At 45.9% G+C, this 13,395-nt stretch overlaps 1 protein-coding gene and 1 pseudogene across 2 annotated transcripts in view; both read right to left on the bottom strand.

Annotated features, from left to right (window-relative positions):
* TENM4 (teneurin transmembrane protein 4) overlaps nt 1-13,395 on the bottom strand; it is a 2,309,694-nt gene that overhangs the window by 853,741 nt on the left and 1,442,558 nt on the right. The gene's annotated exons all lie outside the window — the stretch shown is intronic.
* On the bottom strand, nt 295-2,916 carry LOC308565001 (F-box only protein 34 pseudogene; annotated as a pseudogene). The gene is made up of 2 exons: nt 2,836-2,916; nt 295-2,422 (listed from the first exon to the last, which is right to left on the bottom strand). The product of its transcript is annotated as an F-box only protein 34 pseudogene (transcript).

Below are 13,395 nucleotides of genomic sequence, written 5' to 3'. Positions count from 1 at the left end.
TCGTTTGAGGATGGATTTGATCAGGAAAAACAGGCATAATTATTCACTGCCAAGTGAACCAAACTGTGGGCTGCCACCCTGGATCAAATGGGAGGCGCCACTATAAAACAATGAGACCAGTTTTCTTGGATAGCTTGTAAATTAAAAAATGCCCAGGCAATGGCAGTGCTGAAGGAATAGGTGCAGATTCTTCTAGGCTGATGGCTCTGAGAGGCAACACTCACTTGAACGGTATGCTTGGGTGCTGTTTTGCAGTTTTAAAAACCAGCCATTTGGTAGCTTCTTGCATAGACTTTAGTGTTCCTCTTCAGTTTCAGTCCCTTTTGCTTCCTTAGGGATTGCACAGTTAAAGCCCTGGCAAGCAGGGACCCAGTGATTGTCATGAAGCCCCAGCTTACAGCCAAGGAGGTCTTTTGAGAGCGGTGGCAGCACATCTAGTATCCTGGCCCGTAGGGCGATGCCTGGCAATAGGGCTTGAGGTGCCACTGGCACAGGGCCATATCCCCTTTCACATACTTCTTCTTGCACTGCTTAAAAGGATCCTCCCTATAGCATGGATCTCGTCCCAGTGAGAATCCGCCTGCCTGATGGTGTAGCATTCAATGCTAAACTAGAAATAGCAGCAGGTACATTTAAGAGCCATTAAACTCTTGGTGGGAAGAAACCTGAAGATTTTCACCATAACGTGGTGGAGCAGGAAAGCCAAGTACTGCTTAGGCTTCAAAAGCTGCTGGATTTTAAGCCTGGTCTCCAGAAACTCATGAGACACCTGCTTCTAACTGGAGGCCTCAAGCTCTGGTACTGAACTTTCCATGGGAGAGGCTGGCACTGGGACCAATGAATCAGCTGAAACACTTTTTTCTGCAGGTGCATGGCCACCCTCAGCAGCATCTTCAAGCTGGCTGGCCTCTGAAGACGCTTCTGTTGTGCCTTCATTCAACTGGGGACAGTCCAACTGGTGCTGAGCAGGCGGCAGATAGAAAAACAACCTCCCTGGAAGTGGATCTTCACGGGACTTTACACCAGAAGGCTGGTCTCTCTCCTTGGACACAGTGATGCTAATGCACACAGATCCCTTTCTTCTCTGGTCAGGATCTTGTGGCACAAGCTCTCTACTCACGCAATCCACAGCATCTCTGGGCAACTCAATGGCTTGAGTTGGAGGAAAAGGTGGCTCAGGTTCCTCTGTCATTTCTGCATCATACCTATGCTGTTTTGACAGCAGTTTGATGATCTGGTTCTAATGCTGCACGACCCATGTGGAAACCCACGCCTGCTGGCAATGAGGGGCAGCCCTGAGGAGCCCCATCCCAGGCCTGCTTCTCCTTAAGAGAACAATGGTCAGCTCCTGCTGGGCCACAGTCCACAGGTACAGACCCCACAGGATTCACCTGAGTGTCAGGTGCCTCTAAGGCACTTTTGTTGGTTCTGCCTTCATCAGCCCAGTGCCATTTGCAAGCAACACCTGCTTCCCACAGAAGCTGTTCTTCTTCGAGGGGCTCCCAGGCTCCCCTGGCTCTGCTGCATCAGGCACTCAGACTCCAGTTGGGCTACCATGTCGAGTACATGGACTGGCTCGCTCTGGGATTCACTGACCTCAGGATTTCCCCTTTCCCGGGTTCTTCACAAGCTCCTGGGGCAGGAAGGGGCTCAGAGGCTGGGGGCACACCTCTGGATTGCCCAGAAACCTTCACCATGGCAGGTGAGTTAGTGAAGTTTTTTGCACCACTGGCTACAGGAGCAGCACTGGCTCTTTCCTCCAGGAAGGCAACCGTCTGTGTGACTGACAGAGGCCTGCAAGCACAGACGTCATCCCCACTGTCACTCGTGTAATGCACAGGACAGTGCTCAATGCCACACACAAAAGGCTCAGGCTCATAGCACCTGCTGTTGACTCCCCTCGTCCTGTCTAACTGTATCGTGGTTTCTTGGAGATCCCCTGATTTTTCCGTCTTTTAGTAGTTCTCCCACTAATATCCCGGGAGTTTTTCATTTTCGTAGCTCCTGTCCTATCGCTACACTGGTGGGCTGTAATGAATGCGATGTTGCCCTTGGTACTTCCCGGGTTCACCACGGCCCGGGTAGCAAGCGGCCCTCCCCGTCCTTGGCCCTGGCGAGCTGTCGCAGACGCTGCCTTCTTCTTGGTTTTAACATTCCAGCTGCTCTCCACGGGACTCTTCCCGCTCATACTGCAGGGGACATTTGGAAAAAGGACCCCAAAAGGCTTCCGAGGTGATGCTTTCCCAGGACAGGTGGAAGGAAAGACACCGGATTTCATGTAGGCGGCTTTGCATTTTTGGTCACTTAGAGCCTCTCGGTGGCCTATGGGACTTTGGGGAGTTTCCTTGATGATTTCCAGAGGCTGCGCTTTCTTCTGCAGTTTCCAACGTGGTTGTCGGTATACACAGAGGCTCTTACAAGCCTAGGGCAGGGAAGGATTCGGGGCTCCCAGCCAAGCCTCCTGCTGGAGGTGGTCAGTAATGGAAGGGACTAGCTTCTCTTCTGGTCTGATCTCCTATAAAATGCTATCGAACAACTTTCAATTCAAATCCACTGCGATTCCTCACAACAGGAGAGAGAATGTCCTTTTTCTCCTCTCCCAACCACCTTGCATGCCTGGAAACAGACCCCTGAGGTCACAGCCACATGGACCCACCGACCTATGACTTCAGCCGAACTGAGGCCCGCTCGCAGTTGACTTGCGCCAGCCCAGAGGCGAAAGGAGCTTCCAAGCCTCTGTCCTGCCAGGCCCCTAGAAAGGTAAGGGCAGGGCCAGCTCATCTGTTCTGGGACAGGAAGGACAGAGTGGCCAAGCCCAAGTGGGTGCAACCGTACAGGGTGACCCCCACCCAGGTCCTGACTTCCAAACTGGATGCTGGGCCTGGAGATGGGAGAGCTGGTCTGGTGCTTCCTCATGGCCCATCCATCAGCCCAGACCCTGCAACTGCCCAACCCTCGGTGGCCCATGTGGGCACCCAGTGCCTGGTCCCTGAGAGGGTGGAGGCTGGCCTGGGGCCTGGGATGGGGTGCCGGCTGCTGGGTCCCTGCTTCAGAGGCGGCAGCGTGGTTCTCTCTGGACCTGCGGGCAACCCCCGCCCCCTTGATATTTTAAATAACCTGAGACATAACATGAACTCGATAAAGAGTAAATGCTACTGATATCATGAGTATGACTCCTCCTCCTATCATCATTATTAATTGGACTCAACATCCATGGAGCACCGACTGGGGTCCAGGCCCTATGGTGGGGAGCCGGAGATGAGAGATGAAAGTCAATGTCCTTCCCCTTCAGGAGCTCAAAGTTAACCGAGAGGAGAAAGCTCCATGTGCTCCATGAGCCACAAGACAAGATAGTATAAATCATAGCTCTCCCAAGCTTTCAAGGCTCAACCCAAATCCTATCTCCTTCATGAAACCTTTCCAGATCCCCCTATTAGAAATTAATCTCCTGACTCCCGTGTCCCCAGGGCCTTTGGCTTGTTCTTTTCCTGCAGCACTTACCACTGTTTACCTTGTATTAGAGTGATTTATGCACATGCCAGTCTCTCCCACTAGAATGTGAGCTCCTGAGGACAGAAATATTTATGAAGGGCCTTTTGATGACTTTGGTTATAGTATGAAGGACCAACATAACAGCATCAATAATCTACTTCACATTTTAAAGTGATTTGATGACAAAATAATTTAAATGGAATATAATTTTTAAACTATCCTCACATTTTTATTCTCATAGCCATTGTCTCTTGTTTGTGTCCATTTGACGGATGCCTTGTAGGAGGCAGAGAGCTTGCCATGACCCGTACAAGGTCAGAGAACTAATTAACAGCAGGGCTAAACCCAGAACCTGGCCCATTTGTACTCAGGAGTCTAAGGCTAGCACTATGGCTGTGTTGCATATCCCTAGCGCCATTAAATCACCCCTACCTAGCAACTCCACGTTCTGCTGTGCACAAGTAGTTTGGCTTCCTTGTCGTGAGTGTGGTTTAGTAAGTTCCCTCCCTGTTTAGACATAAAATGAAGCCAGATGAAACCAATTGCATCTTTTAACTGCCTTTCCAGACTGATTGTAACTCCTGCCCTGATGATTTTCAGGTTGGCAGAGCCTGATCTCTAGCAATTTCCTCAACAAAACCATGTGTCTTTGGAGTGATTAGGGTTGGGCGTGCTTGCACACTGATCTTTCCACAATTCCGCCCTGGGACTTCTCAAGGCCTTGCTACAACATTGAGAGAGAGGCTCAATTATCTGCTATTGACAGATGAGGACCTTGAGGCTTGGAGAGACAGAGTGACTTACGTGTCCAAGGCCACACACAGCCAGGGTTCAAACCCATGTCTGTCCCGATGCTAAAGACTTTCCATTATGCCCACACTGGATTCCTTCTCTAATTGGGAGGGACTAGGAAAACAGGGCTGACTCTCCTACCTCCAGCTGGCCAACTTTATTTGTAAGATACTAATTAGAGGAGTGATTTTCTGGGAGAATTAGTCAAACTCATTAGACAATGACCATGACCCAAAGAATCGCTTTTGAGATGGGTGCATGCTGATATAAGGCTGAATGTGATTTTTTTTTCCTCTCCAAGTTTGTAATTTGAACATAAACTGGAAGAACTCGCCACTGTGACTTTCCACTACAATACTTCTTCCTGGAGACACAACTGACTAATGGGAAGACTGACTAAAACCCTCACCCTTCCACCTCGTGCCTTTGCTACCTGCTGTGTCCACTTTGAATGTCCTATCTCTACACCTGTAACTAGGCTTCCTCCCCTCCTTCAAGATCCCAGTGGATTGGACACATGGACTGGCTGAATTTGTACTTTGGCAAGACCAGCCTTCATGCAATAAACAGTCAGGAAAGAGTCAAAAGCAAAGGATAACCAATAATGGGAGGCCAGGTAGGAAAGTTGCTGAGAGGCAGATTTGGTTAAGAAAACTGAAGTCCCTTTGTTGGGCAGTGGGGAGCCATGGAGCAGAGGGCTGGGTCACATGATATGACTACTGTTTAGAGAAGGTAAATCTAGGAGGCGAAAGTAAAGGTGAATAGTCTATATACAAGGTATTGAGGGCCTGAGCCAGGGAAGTGGCTGTGGACTGGAGAAGAGGGAAAGATGAAATATAGTTTGGATGGAATAAACTGGAGTTCTTTTCCCAGTGGAATCTCGATAAAAGGTGGCACAGCATAGAAGAGAGGATCTGGACTATGGAATTAGGCAGTCTGGGTTTTGAATCTCAGCTCAGCCACCTGCAGGCATGTGACCTTGGATGAGTCATATAAACTCACTGAGATTCAGTTTCTTCACCTATTAAATGGTAAATTACCACTCATAGACTTTTGTGAGAATGGATAGAAACAACAAATGTAGAGAGCTAGTCACTGTAGGTGAACAGTTAGTGTTCATCATCTAGGGGGCATGAAAGAGCATCCAGGCTAAGACCTGGGCTAGAGGTGTCCCACTTCTGCCCCTTGTCAGCTGTTTGATTTGACCTTCGGCAAATGACTGGACACCAAGTTAAATGAGAGAAATGTATGTGAACTGATTAGCTTGTAATGAGCACATAGGAAGCACTCAGGTAAAGAGGAGTTATTATCAGCATTATCAGTGTCTGATGGACACTGCTTGTTAGCTGAACCAACTTCTATTCACACCCCATTCTCTTTCCTCTCATATTGTAGATTCTATAAAAACTAAACACCCTCATGCCCAGCCTCCTTTGCAGCCATGAGTGGCCAGATAACACAGCTCTGGCCAATAAGACATGAGCCACGTCTGCTGGGGGGTTCTGGGGATGCTTTTACTTCCATGATAAAAGGAAGAGACCCACTCAGTGTGGCCCAACTTCCTTCTGCCTTTGATTTCTGCCTTAAATTTAGGCATAATGCCTGATGCTGAGATAGCTAATTCATAACCATGAAGAAAAGGCCAAGAGATTAAAAAAGAGGCCAACCAGCTCAACACTGGGGAGCTACTAGTCTACACCAGTGCCAACAGCCATCTATTTGTCCAGAGTTCTTGGAAAATAAACTCTTATGTTTAAGTCATTATATTCAGGTTCCCCGTGTACTTTTAGCCAAATGTAGACCTAACTGATTGAAGAGTGATGTCAAGACAGCAGACAAAAGTCACTAGGTGGTATTGACCAGCAACACTGCAGCAAAAGGAAACTATTCCATGTTCTCCATACAGACTCTGTGTTTTCCTCCTTCTGTGCTTTTTCTTACAGGGATCGCTGCTTTAATGGGAATCTTCGCTCTCTGCTCTGCCCCTCCAACCCCCATCTCTGCATGCATAAATCTCCCAAGGCTCAGCCTGGTGCCACCCCATCCAAGAACCATCTCCATCCCTCCAAGTAGAATGAATCTTCCCTCTTTAAAGTTCCTGTTGAATCACTAAAAGTTCTTATGTTTTAAATCATATCTTCAAATGATTATGTAGTTTGATATAGGTGTTCATATCTTACCTCCTTTGATAGAAACTAAGCTCCTTTGCATACATTATTTCTAAATGAGAGTGTGCATGAAAAGTGAATGGCACAATCTTACACAAAATATCAGGTATTATTATTTTGTACTTCCAAAGCTTGGTTTATTTGTTCAATAAATATGTACTAAGACTGGCGAATCTCAGAGGGAAGGTGGGGTGGGGGAGTGGGTGGGGAGAGATTAATCAAAGAATTTATATGCATATATGCATAACCCATGGAAACACACAATAGTGTAGTGAAGGCCTGGCTGGGGGAGGGGATGCCGGGTGGAGGGGATCAGTGGGGGGGAAAAAGAGGACATCTGTAATACTTTCAACAATAAAGATAAATTAAAACAAAAATATGTACTAGGACTCTATGTGAACCATCAGGATTAATAGCATCTGTTCTGATGATAAGCAGTTTGGGCTCCATCAGACAGCTTACTCACTTTCTTCATCTTTTAAATAGAGATAATGTAGCCACAGCAGTATTATGGGGAATACCTGAGTTAATGTATGTAAAATGTATAAAATAATAACTTGCATGCAGCAAACACTCAGGGAATATTATTATTATTTACCAGGTCATCTATTTGTCTTAAGGTATACAGCTAACATGTTCCCTATTATATAGTAGGTCTTCAACAAATATTGAATGAATGATTTGTGTATGTGTACCTCTGAAATGTTTAAAAATCTCCAAATGAAACTAATTTAAATTCATATATACTTAAGTACATTAATGCTCATGAATAATTCACATGAAGAAATACGTGTTTTTAAATTGATTTTCTTTGGAGATTACATTGAGAATTTCACAACAGCTCTTGAAGTAATTGGAGAAGCACAACCAAATACCACAAAGCCAGAAAGAGGAATGACTTAGGTCATTAGGAAATTCATTCACTTTTAAATTCAACAACTGTCTACACTCTCCCTGCTCCAGTTCAGCACCTGCAGAGGCTCTCACCACCTGGGTCTCCAGAGTGAAAGTTGATCCTCAACTCCGGCCCACAGGGACCCCCTCAGTCTGAGCCCAACACGCAGCATCAGCTTTGTTTCCTTTTTAACCTCTTGCCAAGAGTCTGGGCTTTGCAACCAGAATGCCTGGGTTCAAGATCTTGTTTTACTGTTTGCTAAGTGTGCACTCCCTCTGGGCCTTAGTCCACCATGTACAAAATGGAATGACAGAGTTTCCTTCGTATTGAGTTATTGTGAAGCTTAACTGGGTTCATCCAAGGGAAGTGCTTAGCACAATGCTGTGAATGCTCAGTAGTTCTGACTCGTCTTATCCCAGTCCCCCAACTGGCCGGCCTCACTGCATTATTCTCTGGGCTCCTTCCTCCCTCCACAACTTTGCACCTGCTCTTTTCTTGTCCTTCACTGGATAAAGTTCTATTGATTCATCGAGACTCATTGCACATGCACACTAGTGAGGCATGTGATGTGACATGATCATGCATTCCCAGAGTTTATAACCACTGTGGCGAAACAAACACGCAAACAATAGCACTAACACCACCACCAGATGTTGTTATGAGTGAACCACTTAAGGGACCGCTTTCCCAAGTACCCACAGATCTGCCAGTGAGGGATATTTGACATGTCTTTCTAGCTACCACTTGATCTAAGTGAGGACCAGTTAACAGCCTGGGAAGAGATTCCTATTCCCTTAAATTGAGGTGGAAGAGCAGATCTTGGCTGAGTCAGGGAGGGGACTAATATTTGTTGAGTTCCTATAATGTGTTGGCACTGCACGAGTGCCTCATGTGTCCTTGTGTTTAATCTTTACTACAACCCTCGTAAGTAGAAAGTGTACATTCATTTTACACAGGAGGCAACGGAGGCACAGAGAGGGCGTCTGGCTTCCTGCATTTACACAGCTATGAATATTGGCCCTGGGAATTGAATTCAGATGTCTCTGCCGACAGAGTCTTGCATTTCCCTAGGTTTTGTTGGAGAGGAGACTGAGCAGTGCAGGGTTACAGGAGTGGAGAGAGAACAGAAGAGTCAGGGCAGGCAGAGAAGCCACATTTTCTACGCTTGCCAATCTTATTAAGTGCTGATCCTGACTAAAATCCTGCCAGGTGTTCATTAATAACAGAGAAAATTACATCTGCGTACGCTCATCTCACTTGCAGAATGGGAATTGCTGGGCCATGATCACACAGACGTGTTTCACTTGGAAACCAAGACCTTGGATCATCATATTCTTCTGAACGCATGCGGCATTGCTCCCGGGATGCTGGAGCGCCAGCTGAGGACCAGCCCTTCCGAAGCTGGAAGCTGGATTCTAACACGCCCGCTGTCAGACTTCAGGCAAGCGATTTGACCTCTCTGAGCCCTTAGTTGCCTCATCTGAAAATGGGATTATTGGCGATATCAACTCAGAAAACAATGAGGAGACAATATTAAATGAGGCATGAGTAGGGTGGATATGTAATATATTGGTCAAACAGGGACACTGTGTGTGTGTGTGGGGGGGGGGGTTCTGCAAAAAATTATCCTGGGACAATAGGTATAAACTGGTACCGTCTTGAGCAAACTGGATTGTATGGCCACACCAGGGATGATGCATAGAAGTGTCTAGCACAGTGGCTTACATCTCGTAAACACTTGTAAATGCTCTTTCCTGTATCTTAAGGGGAGTATTAAGTATTTAGCACAATTCCCAAATTAAGCTGCATTGTGCCATTTAAAAATTTCTGAACACGTTAGACTTGCAGGCAGAGAAAGCTCAGCCAGGGTCCTATTAGTCATCAGATATTCACGCTCTCAAGCCTGACAGAGCAGTGAACATGTACAGACTCCTCGCAACATCCTAGCAGACTTCTCAGGGTAGTCAGAAGATGACGACTTGAGAGGGATTGTTCAAAGGGAAGAGGAAGGAAGGTATGTGCTGTAATCTGTTTAAAAACAAACAGAAAACATACCAGCTTCAGATCAGAAGATGGGAAGGGGCGTGCTAAGTAACAGAAGGAACAAGTTAGAACAGTGCGTTTATTCACCGATATCTGCTAAGGAGTGAGGGTGGGCGGCCAGAATATTCCAGCAAGATGAGGCATCTTAGCAGCTGCTGAACATAGTCTGAGGAAATAGCAGGAGATAAAGGTAGAAATCCTAGGGTTCTGTGTTTCTGACAAACTGTATTCTTTTGTTTGTTTGATTTTCAATTGTTTTTCAGAGAGAGTGGAAGGGAGAGAGGGGGAGAGAGAGAGAGAGAAATATCGATATGTGAGAGAGACACATCGATTGGTTGCCTCCCGGCCAGGGCCGGGGATCGAGCCTGCAACCGAGGTGCATGCTCTTGGCTGAAATCGAACCTGGGACCCTTCAGTCCGCAGGCCGATGCTCCAGCCACTGAGCCAAACCGGCCAGGGCCAAACTGTATTCTTAATAAATGTTGGTTTCTTTCCTTTTGCTTCCTTTGTAGTAAGGATTTGTAAAATAATCTGAGAAGCTGATTTATAGTTTACACCCATAGCCTGTTAGCTGTTGGATGGAGTAGAAGTTGCTGATCACTAATGCCTGCTTGATCATCAACCTCCCTTCCTCCCTCCCGCCCACCCTACTTCCCAACTTCTCCCCTTCCTTCCACACTATTTCTTGAGGCAGGAACTGAGGATGTGGTGGTAAACAGCAGAGGCTCCTCTTCGTCAGGGAAGACAGACACCGAGCAAATAATTAACTACAACCATAGTAACTGCCCTGAGATCAGAGTCCGCTTCTCACCTCAGGACCTTGATTTTTTATATAAGTTTGACGTGTGCATGTGGCTATCTCAAAGCATCTTAAATCCAACACGTTCAATACTCAACTCATGATCTTCCTCCCACACCTAGCTCTTCTTGGCCTGCCTTCCTTGTCAGAATGGATGGTGTCACTAACTGCCAAGCCCTTGTCCTTACCCTATAGCACAGCAGATTTGTGTTTTCAAAGATCCCTACAGAAAGTTAATGCGAGTGCAAGTGTTGAGGGTGCAAATTCTGACCATTAACTTGTGGGTTGTATTAGAGATGACTGAGTTTGTATGTGTGTGTGGAGGCATATGAAGGGGGCTGGGGGGGAAGAGAAGGGATCTCTGAGTTGAGACAATAATCATAGTTCTGCAAAGCTCATCAAGGACTAAGGGATGTATATCTCCCCTCCCCCTCCACAGCCACCCTCCCCTTGACTTGTCATTTTCATCAAATATATATATGATGAAATGGGTAATATATACAGTAGGAGAGCCCAAGTCTTCGTTCAACCTGCTTTATCAGAATAAGATAGACTTATGTTAAATGCCTTCTGTGGCAAGGAAACAGCATCTCCTGCAGCAATCTCTACCCAGGCACCCTCCACTACCATCCCTCCTTTTCTATCATCTATTTACCCATTTGAGTAATGGGAGGAAAAACCAGCTTCATAATCAATCTCATTTTCCCGGAGTATTTGGAGTTTAAAATCATTTGCATTTCGACAATGGTCCAGCAGTTCCTTATCCCATCCATCAATTTGATTGGTAAATTGGCTGCCCACTTTCCATCTGATCCTTAATTGAATAACTGCATGTTATCAACACAAATTTGCAGTTTGGCACAGAGCTTGTTTTTTTGTGGTTGTTTTTTTTTGTGTGTGGGGGGCTTTGCTTCTTTACTAAACTATTTCCAGTTTTAAATGAATATTATGTCCACATAGTACATCTGTCTGGAGAGAGAGAAAGAGAAAGATGTGACCGGAGGTGGGAAAAAGGTATATTAAAGGAGTTGGGATTACAGACATGCACACCACTAATTAAAATGTAAAAATAAAATTCACTCACTTGGGGCCACAGGCAATGACTGTTCCTTGAAATAAAAGCAAAGCCCCTAATACTCAGAGATTTGCAACCGGATAATAACTTTGCAAAACGTGACTGACAGTTTACCAGATTATCTGCTTAATCACACCTTTATTTCCATTAAGCAGGGCTTATGTTCCCAGCAGGTTTCAAACACGTGTTAACAGTGAACATCCCATGGAAGAATCAAAGGCCTGTAGCAACTGGAGCTTTGTGGAGGGACTCCACAAATAGAAACATTCAGAAAGACGGGCAGGAAAGCCAGCAAGGAGCAAATCCAGCTACAGTCTGCTTGACTTAAACAAACCTCTTTTCTCACAGCCAGTGCAGAATGTCAGCAGCTCCAGAGAAAGATGATAGAAACGTAGGGGAAAGCATGCAAATCAGAAAACTGCACATTTTTTTTTTTTTTTTTTTGGTCTTAATGAAATCTTAGGATGCCAAGAGTTGGTTGTTCCAAAGGACTAATTCCCATAAGACATAATTAGCATTTATACAACATTTTATTATGTGTTCTTTTTCTTTCACTCTAAATGGCTAACCATTATAAGCAGTTAACCTGGCAGTAAACCCTCAGAAAGAGATGGGGATGATCAGAGTCCCAGTCTTTGTGGCTTAAAACTGAGCCTAACATGAGGTCCAAGATATCCTAATAGTCACTGGAACCTCTTTCCAGGAGTTTGCAGAGGAAGGACAGAGGGAAATAGGCCAATGTGAAGGGTCTACACTAAATACTGCATATTAGCTAGACCAATTCTGTCGCCTGCACTCTGAGCCAGCTAGTTATTATTATCCCCTGTTGGAGATGAGGAAACTGAGCCAAGATCTAATAATTTGCTTAAGGAACTACAATTAGAAAATTGCAGAGTCAGAGTTTGAACCCAGATCCGCCCTCATTAGCCAGCTAAGTGAATGGAGCAAAGTGCTAGGGAGCAGTTTGGAGGTTTTTCTCTCTGGATCCCATTTCGAAGGATCCCCTTTTCCCTTCTGTTCTGGTTCCTCCTGTTCTTCTTCCCCCTCTTCTTTCTCCCTTCCTCCCTTTCCCCTCCCCTCCCCCTCTCCTCCCCCACCCAGTCTCCTCCTTCCCCCTCTTTCTTTGTTTTTAAATTTTCCTTGCAATTGCCAAGTGTGTGGGCATTTTCCATTGGCTCCTCCAGATGCACTTTCCCACCCAGATCTGTGCCCCAGGAACAGCCACCCTTGCCCTCTGGCTTTGAGCTGTGTTTGGTCAACCGGAGGCCCTGGCAGGCTTGAGAGGAAGATGGTGTTCCTTGGGGCATTGATTTCCCAGGCCCCCTCTCTGCCAGGACGCTGTGGTGGCTACCCCGCTCCTGCCAAGTGGCCATCCTCCACCTTGACACCCTCTGAATTGCACTCACCCAACAGTTCCCAAATGTTTTTATCTCAGGATCCCTTTAGACTTTTAAAAAGTGTTGAGGACCCTAAAGAGCTTGCGTTTATGTCTCAATATTTACCATATTAGAAATTAAAATGGACAAATATACACAAGAACACAAAAACATACAGGGTGGGGCAAAAGTAGGTTTACAGTCATGAGTAAGGGAAACAGAGTTTATCCTTGTATTATTACTTATTAATTATTGTATTATTTTCCATAATAAACAACTGGAGTCCTACCTTTGCCCAACCCTGTACATTCCATTAGCCATCAGGGCAATGCATCCATCACAAGTTATGTAGCCTCTGGAAAATTCTACTGTGCACTCATGAGAGTAAGAGTGAAGAGACAAAAAATGTCTTGGTATTATTGTAAAACTAGTTTTGACCTTATGGTCCTCTAAAGGAGTCTCGTGGACCTCAACAGGCTTCCAGCGGCTTTCCATTCATTGTTGGATGCCTTCCCTCCACCCACTGGCCATCATTACTCCCTTTATTCAGCTCTCAGTCATTCCATTTGAATGCGCCTTTTGTTTGCTGCAGGGACACTGACTCATCCACGAGTAGGGGGTGGCTGGAATTTCACCTGGGAGGAAGGGCTGGGGCCAGAATTGGATCAGAAATGTCAGCTGAAAGGAAAACATTCCTTCTGCCTGTCCTGGCCTTTTCGCTGTGAACCTGGATTCATCCTTTTAATTGTAGCTAT

This window comes from Miniopterus schreibersii (genome assembly GCF_964146895.1).
Source record: "Miniopterus schreibersii genome assembly, chromosome: 12".
In the NCBI taxonomy this organism is placed as follows: domain Eukaryota; kingdom Metazoa; phylum Chordata; class Mammalia; order Chiroptera; family Miniopteridae; genus Miniopterus; species Miniopterus schreibersii.
Note: the sequence above shows the minus strand (reverse complement) of the source record. Positions and strands in the feature narration are given on the sequence as shown.